The following is a 12555-nucleotide window of genomic DNA, read 5'->3' on the forward strand; positions in this document are numbered from 1 at the left end:
TGGAAGGCCCAGGCGACGGAGGAGCCCGAGGTGGGGAGGAGCGAGTCAGGCAGGGGCCAAGGTGATGGGCCGGGCGGGGAGGAGCGTGTCACGCAGGGGCAGAGGACGGTGACAGGCCGGGCGGGAAGGAGCCGGTCAGGCAGGGGACCAGGACAGTGACGGGCCTGGCGGGGGAGGAGCGCCTCAGGCTGGGGCAGAGGAGACTGGGCTGGGTAGGGGTCAGGGTTACAGTTAGGGCGCCATTCACAATCGCAAAGATGTGGAAGCGCCCCGAGTGCCCATCGATCCACGGGTGCATTAATGAAATGTGGCGCGTGGACACCACGGAGTGCCGTTCAGCTATGAGGAACAGCGGTGAGAGGGCACCTCTCGTGTTCTCCCGGCCAGAGCTGGAACCCGTTCCAGTAAGCCAAGTGTCCCAAGAACGGACACAAGAGCGCCACGTGCGCGCGCTCGCCGGCAGATTGGTAGGAACCGATGGACACCTAAGTGGACACAGAGGAATCGCCTTCATCGGGTGGGTGTCGGGCGGGCGTGGGGAGGGGATGGGCGTGCACATCCATTAGGAATGGGGTGGGTGCGCACCAACCGGGGCATGGGCGCACTTGAAGCTCTGACCCGAGGGGGGAGGCGGGGACAGGGCGATGCAGCTGACCTTAACATTGGTACCCCCACCATACGCTGGGAGAAAATGAGAAATAAATGAATCAGAAAACGGGGGGGAGGGGGGCACGGGCAATACATGTCACCTCAATACGTGGACTCCCATGATCTGCTCGGAGAGAGAGAGAAAAGGAAATGTAATCATAGAGATAAGAGACACCTTTTCAGAAAATGAATCCGAAAAGAAAAGTAAAATGAGGCCTGTGGAGCAGGTCTGCGTGTGACTCCGGATCCCCCAACATCCAGTGCCACCACCAAAGATTCCTACGTGTAGCCCGTAGAACCCCAAAAGCAACGGGACGAGTTCTGGTCACATACTCGCTCAAAATGACGTCCTGGAATTCTCCTGGAACTCCCTCCCCTCTCAGCCTCTCAAGGTTTCCTCCAGCGTGTCGGTTCCCACAGACCAGACCTTTGGTCTGACACCTGACAGTCCAGATGCCACGCATGCTGCCGCGTGGCGGCGGTGTCACGGCTCGGGACAAGAGGAGGCCCCACGGTGCGGGCTGGGGCGCCAGGCACCGCGACGGGCGCTGAGGGTGGGGGTGATCCCCCGGACCGCCGCCGCGCTCCCAGAAAGGGGACAGAACAAGAGGCAAAAAACAAAAAAAACAAAAGCCTACGGCACCCGGTATTCCCGGGCGGGCTCCCATCCAAGTACTAACCAGGCCCCACCCTGCTTAGCTTCGGAGATCAGACGAGACCGGGCGCGTTCAGGCCGGCTTGGCCGGAGACGGTGGAGGGCGCCCCTGCCCCGCTCAAGAAGCCGAGCCTCTCTGCGCTTCCCCTCGCCGGCCGGGTCCGGCGGGCTCCGCGGGACTGGGGAGAGGGGCGGGGCGGCGTGGGGGCTGTCCACACACACACACACACACACACACACACGCGTGCGCGCGCGCGCGAGATGGGCCTCCACGGGTGGACCCGCCAAGGTGGAGACCTTCCAGCCCCCCTCCTCTCCTCGCCTCGCCTCCTTCACCTACCCGCCCCCCACCCCCAGCGCGCCGCCGCTGCTGACTGCGCACGCGCGCGCGGGGCGCTCGACCTTTGCCCCCAGCCAGGGGCCGCCCTCCCCCACAAACCCTTTCAGCTGTGCCCCCCGCCCTGTGCGTGGGCTGCCGCCTATTCCCCAGGGCCAGGGCTGGGGCACAGCGCATGGGGGAGGGGAGCGAGTGTAGGGGCGTCTCTCGGGATGTGTCCCATGGGTGGGGTGGGGTGGGGTGGGGTGGGGTGGGGTGGGGTGGTTTGGGGGGCTCTGAAGAAATCAATCCCCTCTGTCTCCTCCCTCTGGAAAACCCCCAAGCCCTTGGAGAACTGCGGGCACCGCTACCGTGGGGGCCGGACCCTGCTCTGTGTCCTTCTCTGGCCCGGTCCAAGGGGCCTGGGCCTGGCCCGGGGTGGATTGGACCCCAACCACCCCGGGGTGTGGACTTGCTAAAAATCGGCGATTAGCTATTGGATTCGAGCTTCATCTGGGTCATTTCACTAATGAATGCACCGAAAAGAGTTTCCTAATACATCTGTGAGGGTGGCAACTGAAAGAGAAATTTAAAGCTGACAGAATAGGCGAGGAAAGGCACAGGAGATTTCCAAACCCAGTAAGGAAGCCTTTCCCGAAATGGAAGAAAGAAAGGAGCAAATGAAAACACCGGTAGCCCGCCGGGGTCAGAGTCTGCTCATTAGAGAAAGTACCCTGACCAGGTTCACCCGTGGGTGGGTGGCGAGCTAGCGGCATTCAGAAGAGCGAGGCCCACAGTCTGTGCAGAAGACACCTGCACTCGGGCGTGTGTGGCGGCTCGATTCACAAGCAGCTCAGATGTTAAACCAAGGAGAAGCCAGGGAGTTCCCAACGCCCCAGGTGTCCTCAGCCCACGACTGGCTGCTGTGAAAATGCGAAGCCCGGGTCCCGGTCTCAGAGCAGGACAACCAGGAGGTGTGATGTACACCCCGGGGTTCCCAGGAGGATCAGGCTGAAGCTTGGACTTGGCCTCAAAGTGTCCCCTCGCCTGGCCACCCCCTTCCCCTTCCTGCTCCTCTACTCCTGGTGCCCCTCCACCCAGGGGCCAGACCTTAAACAGTCACCCGCAAGAGAATCCTGGTCCCAAAGAAGCCTTCTGGGGGACCCGTGCTGAGAGAGGTTGTGGGCATGGCCCGCTGGGGCTCTGCCCGACGCAGGTCTGGGAGATGCAACCTCCCAGCTCTGGGTCCCTGCAGGAAGTGTCGGCAAGAACAGGGCCAGTCCTCCAAAGGCCCAGGTGCAGGGAGCCCAGGCCAAGCAGCCTGTGGAAGAAGCCACATGCCGTGCCACCCCGGGAACACGACTGTAGGTCACGGCCCCTGCCACCTCCTCCTCCTCCTCCTCCTCCTCCTGCTCCTCCTCCTCTCCCCGACATGGAGCAGGGCTCAGAGACACCTCAGACGCTGCTAGCAAAGTCCAAAGGGCATCGGTTGCTCCTCCAAAGCGCACCCCCGACCCCCAGCAGGCCGCGTTGTCCAGCCAGCCCCTGGGCCTCCCCGGGGTGCCCGGCACAAAAGTGCAGACACCCACCTGACTGGCAATATCAGCTTGAGGACGTTTCTGCCACTCTAAGGACCCGCAGGCCAGCTGGGCCTCCGGGCAGGCAGGACAGAGAGCCCCGGAATCCGACGCGGCGGAGAGCTGGGTGTACGTCCCCACCAGGAGGCGGTCCCCACCTCCACGGCTCTCCCCTCGCGGGGAGCGGCAGCCGCAGGGCCTCAGAGAAGACACCAGGCTGGGCCCCCGCGGCACAGTGGGGGCACGTGCCCCGCGCGAGACTGCTGCGGCCGCCCTGCTGCCGGGTTCCTGGAGGGCTTCCTGGAAGCAGCGTCCACACCAAGCCCTTGGAAGGCCCAGGCGACGGAGGAGCCCGAGGTGGGGAGGAGCGAGTCAGGCAGGGGCCAAGGTGATGGGCCGGGCGGGGAGGAGCGTGTCACGCAGGGGCAGAGGACGGTGACAGGCCGGGCGGGAAGGAGCCGGTCAGGCAGGGGACCAGGACAGTGACGGGCCTGGCGGGGGAGGAGCGCCTCAGGCTGGGGCAGAGGAGACTGGGCTGGGTAGGGGTCAGGGTTACAGTTAGGGCGCCATTCACAATCGCAAAGATGTGGAAGCGCCCCGAGTGCCCATCGATCCACGGGTGCATTAATGAAATGTGGCGCGTGGACACCACGGAGTGCCGTTCAGCTATGAGGAACAGCGGTGAGAGGGCACCTCTCGTGTTCTCCCGGCCAGAGCTGGAACCCGTTCCAGTAAGCCAAGTGTCCCAAGAACGGACACAAGAGCGCCACGTGCGCGCGCTCGCCGGCAGATTGGTAGGAACCGATGGACACCTAAGTGGACACAGAGGAATCGCCTTCATCGGGTGGGTGTCGGGCGGGCGTGGGGAGGGGATGGGCGTGCACATCCATTAGGAATGGGGTGGGTGCGCACCAACCGGGGCATGGGCGCACTTGAAGCTCTGACCCGAGGGGGGAGGCGGGGACAGGGCGATGCAGCTGACCTTAACATTGGTACCCCCACCATACGCTGGGAGAAAATGAGAAATAAATGAATCAGAAAACGGGGGGGAGGGGGGCACGGGCAATACATGTCACCTCAATACGTGGACTCCCATGATCTGCTCGGAGAGAGAGAGAAAAGGAAATGTAATCATAGAGATAAGAGACACCTTTTCAGAAAATGAATCCGAAAAGAAAAGTAAAATGAGGCCTGTGGAGCAGGTCTGCGTGTGACTCCGGATCCCCCAACATCCAGTGCCACCACCAAAGATTCCTACGTGTAGCCCGTAGAACCCCAAAAGCAACGGGACGAGTTCTGGTCACATACTCGCTCAAAATGACGTCCTGGAATTCTCCTGGAACTCCCTCCCCTCTCAGCCTCTCAAGGTTTCCTCCAGCGTGTCGGTTCCCACAGACCAGACCTTTGGTCTGACACCTGACAGTCCAGATGCCACGCATGCTGCCGCGTGGCGGCGGTGTCACGGCTCGGGACAAGAGGAGGCCCCACGGTGCGGGCTGGGGCGCCAGGCACCGCGACGGGCGCTGAGGGTGGGGGTGATCCCCCGGACCGCCGCCGCGCTCCCAGAAAGGGGACAGAACAAGAGGCAAAAAACAAAAAAAACAAAAGCCTACGGCACCCGGTATTCCCGGGCGGTCTCCCATCCAAGTACTAACCAGGCCCGACCCTGCTTAGCTTCGGAGATCAGACGAGACCGGGCGCGTTCAGGCCGGCTTGGCCGGAGACGGTGGAGGGCGCCCCTGCCCCGCTCAAGAAGCCGAGCCTCTCTGCGCTTCCCCTCGCCGGCCGGGTCCGGCGGGCTCCGCGGGACTGGGGAGAGGGGCGGGGCGGCGTGGGGGGCTGTCCACACACACACACACACACACGCGTGCGCGCGCGCGCGAGATGGGCCTCCACGGGTGGACCCGCCAAGGTGGAGACCTTCCAGCCCCCCTCCTCTCCTCGCCTCGCCTCCTTCACCTACCCGCCCCCCACCCCCAGCGCGCCGCCGCTGCTGACTGCGCACGCGCGCGCGGGGCGCTCGACCTTTGCCCCCAGCCAGGGGCCGCCCTCCCCCACAAACCCTTTCAGCTGTGCCCCCCGCCCTGTGCGTGGGCTGCCGCCTATTCCCCAGGGCCAGGGCTGGGGCACAGCGCATGGGGGAGGGGAGCGAGTGTAGGGGCGTCTCTCGGGATGTGTCCCATGGGTGGGGTGGGGTGGGGTGGGGTGGGGTGGGGTGGGGTGGTTTGGGGGGCTCTGAAGAAATCAATCCCCTCTGTCTCCTCCCTCTGGAAAACCCCCAAGCCCTTGGAGAACTGCGGGCACCGCTACCGTGGGGGCCGGACCCTGCTCTGTGTCCTTCTCTGGCCCGGTCCAAGGGGCCTGGGCCTGGCCCGGGGTGGATTGGACCCCAACCACCCCGGGGTGTGGACTTGCTAAAAATCGGCGATGAGCTATTGGATTCGAGCTTCATCTGGGTCATTTCACTAATGAATGCTCCGAAAAGAGTTTCCTAATACATCTGTGAGGGTGGCAACTGAAAGAGAAATTTAAAGCTGACAGAATAGGCGAGGAAAGGCACAGGAGATTTCCAAACCCAGTAAGGAAGCCTTTCCCGAAATGGAAGAAAGAAAGGAGCAAATGAAAACACCGGTAGCCCGCCGGGGTCAGAGTCTGCTCCTTAGAGAAAGTACCCTGACCAGGTTCACCCGTGGGTGGGTGGCGAGCTAGCGGCATTCAGAAGAGCGAGGCCCGCAGTCTGTGCAGAAGACACCTGCACTCGGGCGTGTGTGGCGGCACGATTCACAAGCAGCTCAGATGTTAAACCAAGGAGAAGCCAGGGAGTTCCCAACGCCCCAGGTGTCCTCAGCCCACGACTGGCTGCTGTGAAAATGCGAAGCCCGGGTCCCGGTCTCAGAGCAGGACAACCAGGAGGTGTGATGTACACCCCGGGGTTCCCAGGAGGATCAGGCTGAAGCTTGGACTTGGCCTCAAAGTGTCCCCTCGCCTGGCCACCCCCTTCCCCTTCCTGCTCCTCTACTCCTGGTGCCCCTCCACCCAGGGGCCAGACCTTAAACAGTCACCCGCAAGAGAATCCTGGTCCCAAAGAAGCCTTCTGGGGGACCCGTGCTGAGAGAGGTTGTGGGCATGGCCCGCTGGGGCTCTGCCCGACCCAGGTCTGGGAGATGCAACCTCCCAGCTCTGGGTCCCTGCAGGAAGTGTCGGCAAGAACAGGGCCAGTCCTCCAAAGGCCCAGGTGCAGGGAGCCCAGGCCAAGCAGCCTGTGGAAGAAGCCACATGCCGTGCCACCCCGGGAACACGACTGTAGGTCACGGCCCCTGCCACCTCCTCCTCCTCCTCCTCCTCCTCCTGCTCCTCCTCCTCTCCCCGACATGGAGCAGGGCTCAGAGACACCTCAGACGCTGCTAGCAAAGTCCAAAGGGCATCGGTTGCTCCTCCAAAGCGCACCCCCGACCCCCAGCAGGCCGCGTTGTCCAGCCAGCCCCTGGGCCTCCCCGGGGTGCCCGGCACAAAAGTGCAGACACCCACCTGACTGGCAATATCAGCTTGAGGACGTTTCTGCCACTCTAAGGACCCGCAGGCCAGCTGGGCCTCCGGGCAGGCAGGACAGAGAGCCCCGGAATCCGACGCGGCGGAGAGCTGGGTGTACGTCCCCACCAGGAGGCGGTCCCCACCTCCACGGCTCTCCCCTCGCGGGGAGCGGCAGCCGCAGGGCCTCAGAGAAGACACCAGGCTGGGCCCCCGCGGCACAGTGGGGGCACGTGCCCCGCGCGAGACTGCTGCGGCCGCCCTGCTGCCGGGTTCCTGGAGGGCTTCCTGGAAGCAGCGTCCACACCAAGCCCTTGGAAGGCCCAGGCGACGGAGGAGCCCGAGGTGGGGAGGAGCGAGTCAGGCAGGGGCCAAGGTGATGGGCCGGGCGGGGAGGAGCGTGTCACGCAGGGGCAGAGGACGGTGACAGGCCGGGCGGGAAGGAGCCGGTCAGGCAGGGGACCAGGACAGTGACGGGCCTGGCGGGGGAGGAGCGCCTCAGGCTGGGGCAGAGGAGACTGGGCTGGGTAGGGGTCAGGGTTACAGTTAGGGCGCCATTCACAATCGCAAAGATGTGGAAGCGCCCCGAGTGCCCATCGATCCACGGGTGCATTAATGAAATGTGGCGCGTGGACACCACGGAGTGCCGTTCAGCTATGAGGAACAGCGGTGAGAGGGCACCTCTCGTGTTCTCCCGGCCAGAGCTGGAACCCGTTCCAGTAAGCCAAGTGTCCCAAGAACGGACACAAGAGCGCCACGTGCGCGCGCTCGCCGGCAGATTGGTAGGAACCGATGGACACCTAAGTGGACACAGAGGAATCGCCTTCATCGGGTGGGTGTCGGGCGGGCGTGGGGAGGGGATGGGCGTGCACATCCATTAGGAATGGGGTGGGTGCGCACCAACCGGGGCATGGGCGCACTTGAAGCTCTGACCCGAGGGGGGAGGCGGGGACAGGGCGATGCAGCTGACCTTAACATTGGTACCCCCACCATACGCTGGGAGAAAATGAGAAATAAATGAATCAGAAAACGGGGGGGAGGGGGGCACGGGCAATACATGTCACCTCAATACGTGGACTCCCATGATCTGCTCGGAGAGAGAGAGAAAAGGAAATGTAATCATAGAGATAAGAGACACCTTTTCAGAAAATGAATCCGAAAAGAAAAGTAAAATGAGGCCTGTGGAGCAGGTCTGCGTGTGACTCCGGATCCCCCAACATCCAGTGCCACCACCAAAGATTCCTACGTGTAGCCCGTAGAACCCCAAAAGCAACGGGACGAGTTCTGGTCACATACTCGCTCAAAATGACGTCCTGGAATTCTCCTGGAACTCCCTCCCCTCTCAGCCTCTCAAGGTTTCCTCCAGCGTGTCGGTTCCCACAGACCAGACCTTTGGTCTGACACCTGACAGTCCAGATGCCACGCATGCTGCCGCGTGGCGGCGGTGTCACGGCTCGGGACAAGAGGAGGCCCCACGGTGCGGGCTGGGGCGCCAGGCACCGCGACGGGCGCTGAGGGTGGGGGTGATCCCCCGGACCGCCGCCGCGCTCCCAGAAAGGGGACAGAACAAGAGGCAAAAAACAAAAAAAACAAAAGCCTACGGCACCCGGTATTCCCGGGCGGGCTCCCATCCAAGTACTAACCAGGCCCCACCCTGCTTAGCTTCGGAGATCAGACGAGACCGGGCGCGTTCAGGCCGGCTTGGCCGGAGACGGTGGAGGGCGCCCCTGCCCCGCTCAAGAAGCCGAGCCTCTCTGCGCTTCCCCTCGCCGGCCGGGTCCGGCGGGCTCCGCGGGACTGGGGAGAGGGGCGGGGCGGCGTGGGGGGCTGTCCACACACACACACACACACACGCGTGCGCGCGCGCGCGAGATGGGCCTCCACGGGTGGACCCGCCAAGGTGGAGACCTTCCAGCCCCCCTCCTCTCCTCGCCTCGCCTCCTTCACCTACCCGCCCCCCACCCCCAGCGCGCCGCCGCTGCTGACTGCGCACGCGCGCGCGGGGCGCTCGACCTTTGCCCCCAGCCAGGGGCCGCCCTCCCCCACAAACCCTTTCAGCTGTGCCCCCCGCCCTGTGCGTGGGCTGCCGCCTATTCCCCAGGGCCAGGGCTGGGGCACAGCGCATGGGGGAGGGGAGCGAGTGTAGGGGCGTCTCTCGGGATGTGTCCCATGGGTGGGGTGGGGTGGGGTGGGGTGGGGTGGGGTGGGGTGGTTTGGGGGGCTCTGAAGAAATCAATCCCCTCTGTCTCCTCCCTCTGGAAAACCCCCAAGCCCTTGGAGAACTGCGGGCACCGCTACCGTGGGGGCCGGACCCTGCTCTGTGTCCTTCTCTGGCCCGGTCCAAGGGGCCTGGGCCTGGCCCGGGGTGGATTGGACCCCAACCACCCCGGGGTGTGGACTTGCTAAAAATCGGCGATGAGCTATTGGATTCGAGCTTCATCTGGGTCATTTCACTAATGAATGCTCCGAAAAGAGTTTCCTAATACATCTGTGAGGGTGGCAACTGAAAGAGAAATTTAAAGCTGACAGAATAGGCGAGGAAAGGCACAGGAGATTTCCAAACCCAGTAAGGAAGCCTTTCCCGAAATGGAAGAAAGAAAGGAGCAAATGAAAACACCGGTAGCCCGCCGGGGTCAGAGTCTGCTCCTTAGAGAAAGTACCCTGACCAGGTTCACCCGTGGGTGGGTGGCGAGCTAGCGGCATTCAGAAGAGCGAGGCCCGCAGTCTGTGCAGAAGACACCTGCACTCGGGCGTGTGTGGCGGCACGATTCACAAGCAGCTCAGATGTTAAACCAAGGAGAAGCCAGGGAGTTCCCAACGCCCCAGGTGTCCTCAGCCCACGACTGGCTGCTGTGAAAATGCGAAGCCCGGGTCCCGGTCTCAGAGCAGGACAACCAGGAGGTGTGATGTACACCCCGGGGTTCCCAGGAGGATCAGGCTGAAGCTTGGACTTGGCCTCAAAGTGTCCCCTCGCCTGGCCACCCCCTTCCCCTTCCTGCTCCTCTACTCCTGGTGCCCCTCCACCCAGGGGCCAGACCTTAAACAGTCACCCGCAAGAGAATCCTGGTCCCAAAGAAGCCTTCTGGGGGACCCGTGCTGAGAGAGGTTGTGGGCATGGCCCGCTGGGGCTCTGCCCGACCCAGGTCTGGGAGATGCAACCTCCCAGCTCTGGGTCCCTGCAGGAAGTGTCGGCAAGAACAGGGCCAGTCCTCCAAAGGCCCAGGTGCAGGGAGCCCAGGCCAAGCAGCCTGTGGAAGAAGCCACATGCCGTGCCACCCCGGGAACACGACTGTAGGTCACGGCCCCTGCCACCTCCTCCTCCTCCTCCTCCTCCTCCTGCTCCTCCTCCTCTCCCCGACATGGAGCAGGGCTCAGAGACACCTCAGACGCTGCTAGCAAAGTCCAAAGGGCATCGGTTGCTCCTCCAAAGCGCACCCCCGACCCCCAGCAGGCCGCGTTGTCCAGCCAGCCCCTGGGCCTCCCCGGGGTGCCCGGCACAAAAGTGCAGACACCCACCTGACTGGCAATATCAGCTTGAGGACGTTTCTGCCACTCTAAGGACCCGCAGGCCAGCTGGGCCTCCGGGCAGGCAGGACAGAGAGCCCCGGAATCCGACGCGGCGGAGAGCTGGGTGTACGTCCCCACCAGGAGGCGGTCCCCACCTCCACGGCTCTCCCCTCGCGGGGAGCGGCAGCCGCAGGGCCTCAGAGAAGACACCAGGCTGGGCCCCCGCGGCACAGTGGGGGCACGTGCCCCGCGCGAGACTGCTGCGGCCGCCCTGCTGCCGGGTTCCTGGAGGGCTTCCTGGAAGCAGCGTCCACACCAAGCCCTTGGAAGGCCCAGGCGACGGAGGAGCCCGAGGTGGGGAGGAGCGAGTCAGGCAGGGGCCAAGGTGATGGGCCGGGCGGGGAGGAGCGTGTCACGCAGGGGCAGAGGACGGTGACAGGCCGGGCGGGAAGGAGCCGGTCAGGCAGGGGACCAGGACAGTGACGGGCCTGGCGGGGGAGGAGCGCCTCAGGCTGGGGCAGAGGAGACTGGGCTGGGTAGGGGTCAGGGTTACAGTTAGGGCGCCATTCACAATCGCAAAGATGTGGAAGCGCCCCGAGTGCCCATCGATCCACGGGTGCATTAATGAAATGTGGCGCGTGGACACCACGGAGTGCCGTTCAGCTATGAGGAACAGCGGTGAGAGGGCACCTCTCGTGTTCTCCCGGCCAGAGCTGGAACCCGTTCCAGTAAGCCAAGTGTCCCAAGAACGGACACAAGAGCGCCACGTGCGCGCGCTCGCCGGCAGATTGGTAGGAACCGATGGACACCTAAGTGGACACAGAGGAATCGCCTTCATCGGGTGGGTGTCGGGCGGGCGTGGGGAGGGGATGGGCGTGCACATCCATTAGGAATGGGGTGGGTGCGCACCAACCGGGGCATGGGCGCACTTGAAGCTCTGACCCGAGGGGGGAGGCGGGGACAGGGCGATGCAGCTGACCTTAACATTGGTACCCCCACCATACGCTGGGAGAAAATGAGAAATAAATGAATCAGAAAACGGGGGGGAGGGGGGCACGGGCAATACATGTCACCTCAATACGTGGACTCCCATGATCTGCTCGGAGAGAGAGAGAAAAGGAAATGTAATCATAGAGATAAGAGACACCTTTTCAGAAAATGAATCCGAAAAGAAAAGTAAAATGAGGCCTGTGGAGCAGGTCTGCGTGTGACTCCGGATCCCCCAACATCCAGTGCCACCACCAAAGATTCCTACGTGTAGCCCGTAGAACCCCAAAAGCAACGGGACGAGTTCTGGTCACATACTCGCTCAAAATGACGTCCTGGAATTCTCCTGGAACTCCCTCCCCTCTCAGCCTCTCAAGGTTTCCTCCAGCGTGTCGGTTCCCACAGACCAGACCTTTGGTCTGACACCTGACAGTCCAGATGCCACGCATGCTGCCGCGTGGCGGCGGTGTCACGGCTCGGGACAAGAGGAGGCCCCACGGTGCGGGCTGGGGCGCCAGGCACCGCGACGGGCGCTGAGGGTGGGGGTGATCCCCCGGACCGCCGCCGCGCTCCCAGAAAGGGGACAGAACAAGAGGCAAAAAACAAAAAAAACAAAAGCCTACAGCACCCGGTATTCCCGGGCGGGCTCCCATCCAAGTACTAACCAGGCCCCACCCTGCTTAGCTTCGGAGATCAGACTAGACCGGGCGCGTTCAGGCCGGCTTGGCCGGAGACGGTGGAGGGCGCCCCTGCCCCGCTCAAGAAGCCGAGCCTCTCTGCGCTTCCCCTCGCCGGCCGGGTCCGGCGGGCTCCGCGGGACTGGGGAGAGGGGCGGGGCGGCGTGGGGGGCTGTCCACACACACACACACACACACGCGTGCGCGCGCGCGCGAGATGGGCCTCCACGGGTGGACCCGCCAAGGTGGAGACCTTCCAGCCCCCCTCCTCTCCTCGCCTCGCCTCCTTCACCTACCCGCCCCCCACCCCCAGCGCGCCGCCGCTGCTGACTGCGCACGCGCGCGCGGGGCGCTCGACCTTTGCCCCCAGCCAGGGGCCGCCCTCCCCCACAAACCCTTTCAGCTGTGCCCCCCGCCCTGTGCGTGGGCTGCCGCCTATTCCCCAGGGCCAGGGCTGGGGCACAGCGCATGGGGGAGGGGAGCGAGTGTAGGGGCGTCTCTCGGGATGTGTCCCATGGGTGGGGTGGGGTGGGGTGGGGTGGGGTGGGGTGGGGTGGTTTGGGGGGCTCTGAAGAAATCAATCCCCTCTGTCTCCTCCCTCTGGAAAACCCCCAAGCCCTTGGAGAACTGCGGGCACCGCTACCGTGGGGGCCGGACCCT

The 12555-nt window shown here is 63.9% G+C and overlaps 4 pseudogenes; all 4 read right to left on the reverse strand.

Moving 5' to 3' along the window:
* Positions 1–1279: 1279 nt before the first annotated feature.
* On the reverse strand, positions 1280–1398 carry LOC142862876 (uncharacterized; annotated as a pseudogene).
* Positions 1399–4802: 3404 nt separating this feature from the next.
* Positions 4803–4921, reverse strand: LOC142862734 (uncharacterized; annotated as a pseudogene).
* Positions 4922–8318: 3397 nt separating this feature from the next.
* On the reverse strand, positions 8319–8437 carry LOC142862877 (uncharacterized; annotated as a pseudogene).
* Positions 8438–11834: 3397 nt separating this feature from the next.
* On the reverse strand, positions 11835–11953 carry LOC142862947 (uncharacterized; annotated as a pseudogene).
* Between the last annotated feature and the right edge of the window lie 602 nt (positions 11954–12555).

Source organism: Microcebus murinus, chromosome 20 (genome assembly GCF_040939455.1).
Source record: "Microcebus murinus isolate Inina chromosome 20, M.murinus_Inina_mat1.0, whole genome shotgun sequence".
Taxonomy (NCBI): Eukaryota; Metazoa; Chordata; class Mammalia; order Primates; family Cheirogaleidae; genus Microcebus; species Microcebus murinus.